Raw genomic sequence first — 3,195 nt, 5'->3', positions numbered from 1 at the left:
AATTCTCGCAGATTTGAGCAACCACGCAGAAGTTTCTTCATTTGCTTGATTTTTCTTGTTAGCTCCAGGTATTTGCAGATTAAATATTTCAACCGTGGCCATCATGGTTTTTTTTTGTATAAATTTTTCTCCACTTTATCTAATCGATTCTTCCTCCTATAAAAGAGTAGATTATGCTTTGAGGGAGATGTGTTGGCTATTTTTAACACGTGGAGCGACTATATAGAGGTTCATTGATTGATAAGTATACATAACATATTCGTTGGTCAGTCGGTAATTCTGTTTCTTTCTATAATGTCCCCAGTTAGCTGCTACGGCTGGATTATCTATTCTAAAGCATTAATCCTAGTTTTTTTAAAATATCTTTTACAAGTACAAAATGTCAGCATGTGTTCCTAGGAATCTATTCAATGCATTCATTTTTCACAAATAATATTAATTATATCTTTGTTAATTTGTAGTGTATTTTAAATGTATTAGTTTTTTAAATGAATAAATGAATGCAACAGCTCAACATAAAACAATGCGTGTCAGCGAGCCAATAAAGGAACCTCTATGAAGTAATTTGACCTAATAGAAACGACATTCAAATAACCCTCAGACCACACATGTAAATGTTAATAAAGGAAGGTAATGCAATCCTAGATATATTGGCATAAAGATATATTCGTCATAAAGAGTTAATGCCTTTCGCTTAGACAGCAAAAACAAATATTTTTCATATTTTACTCTTTTCTATTATTTGTTTGCAAAATCAAGTTATATTTCACAATTCAATTAAATAATATATTCGCCAAACTGAAGATTCTGAAACGGGCAACATTAATTTAATATTTTCACTGTTCACTTCTTTGTGTCTACAACGAATTCATTGACTCGTTCATTTTTCGTGTCCAAAAGAATATGATGTTAAATGTTTAAAGTGGAGCATTCAGTTTTAAATTTTTCTGATATGAAGCATCATTTAAAATCTGTTGTATCTTCGGTGCTACTATAAAAGCTTCTCCCCACAGCAATGAATTGGAAAAATCGTTAAAGCATCGGAATAAGGAAGCCTTATGATATTTAGTTATGCAATTCCTTGGTCTGAGTTCAAACTCCGCTTTGATAAATTTTAAATTTCATCTCTCCAGAGTTGAAAAAACAAAATGCCAATCAATTACTGGGGTCAATATTATCAACTAGCTCCCCGAGGTCGGCTTTGAATTTCATTCTTTTAGGGTCGATAAAATAAGTACCAGTTGATCACTGGGGTCGATGTAATTGGAGATCTCCTCCACTCAAGTTTCTGGCCTTCTGCCACTGTAAAAGAATTATTATTAAAAATGCCTTAGCTTTTCCTTCATGTTAGCACTTTATTGATTAGGAGTTATAGGAGCTTCTTTTCATAAACAAATCTCTTAGGCTTTAGTTCGTTAAGATGAAGGATCGAAAACTATTAGAGTTTTAATAACATATGTGTATTATATACTCATAATCGGTTTCAATATTCGTTTCTTGATTTATTTTCTTCACTTTTTGCATGCTATTTTGACTTTTTACATTTTTCATGTTGTGCAATATCCCTATTGCATAAACTTATGTTTACATAGGATAAAGCTACACACATGTGCGTGCACACACACAAACGTGCTGCTCATGTGTAATGAAGTGTGGTGCGATGATATTCACGTAATCTGATTAGTGTTTGTGATTTGTGGTTGTAAGAGACAAGATGGACGAATCCTAACTGTAGGATGCTTTTGAGGCACCCATTCATTCTTTGCGAGTTATGCATGTAGTGTCTGGATTTTGCATGGATGTTGCGTGGTCAGGGAATCTTCAGGAATAATGATTATGTGTACCGTTTCCCTAATAAGATTCCTTACGATATCGCAGATGATGTAAATGTTCGTTACAGATAACAAACACTATCCAATTTCATTTCCTCATGATATCATTGTTGTTGTTGTTGTTGTTGTCTTCCGCAATGCACTGTTTCACGTAATTTATTCAGGGCTCTCTTACACAATGTCCTTTCCTTTTTAGAGATACGCCACTATAGAACTTATGCTCTTCAGATGAATCACTGGCACAGCTTCACTTTCAACTCCTTTTCAATAATTTGGAAGTTCTATGCAAAGTTTTTACTACTATTGCTGCTTCGTACAGAAATCTAAGCAAGCGGGGTCGCAATCACCATAGTAATAACAAAGACGAACAACGGTTTAAATTTTTTGGAGCCATTTATTATCTACTCGTACGTAAAATCGTGAAGGTGTACCGCGTGTATATACAAATGTATGGGAAGTGTACGGTAGACTACAAAATAAGAAAAACACAAAATAAGACAAACCTAAATACAAAAATTATTTGAACAGGGTTTTACTGTTATATGACTTCGTGATATACAACTTTCTTTCAACAAAGTTTGGTTACAAAATACATTCAACATGTTTATTATGACTGATACACGCGGGCGAAAAGTACCAATTGAAGAAAAAAATGTCGGATATACTGAAACACTTTCGCCCATGGATACACAGTTATCTACACATTATTATATGTTTCATGTTAATGTAAGGAAAATGACTAGATATATTTAAATTATCTTACAAAAACTTTTCTGCTTCTAAAAGCAGCAGAAAATTGGTCACACTGGTATAAAGCCACGTTCGCAGTAACATGAAATAACCAAAGAAGAACATTTAGGGTTGACAGCGGGTTTTCTGAGATATAGATGGGCACAAAAGGGTACCCCACCCCTTTTTCTGAAAACAAAACAACCTCGATCCCAGATACAAACCGGAAGTAACTCACTTCCGACAAGTGAAAACTAATATTAAATAGTTGTGCAACAGACTTATCATTGGAGATAATAATAATCGATTAAGTAAACATATGGAGTAGGTATAACTTTATTTTGTACGACGATCGTTTCGACCCATCCTGCGCCTGTTCTTTATTGGTGGGATGCTGTGCATCATACTGTATTTATCAATTGTTGCAGTTTGGGTCATATCAGGGTACAATCATATATAAAGTGATGTCTCGTCAAAGATCTTGAGTTTGGCCTGTTATGTTGTCATTTACCGTAACTGAAGCGGGCAAATAACAATATAACAGTCCAAACTCAAGAACTTTAACGAGACAGCACTTTCTGTATGAATGTACCTGACATGACATAATATGATGGACAGTATTCCACCCATAAAG

The sequence above is a fragment of the Octopus bimaculoides genome, chromosome 1, assembly GCF_001194135.2.
Source record: "Octopus bimaculoides isolate UCB-OBI-ISO-001 chromosome 1, ASM119413v2, whole genome shotgun sequence".
Lineage (NCBI taxonomy): Eukaryota > Metazoa > Mollusca > Cephalopoda > Octopoda > Octopodidae > Octopus > Octopus bimaculoides.
This window is presented reverse-complemented; position numbering follows the sequence as displayed.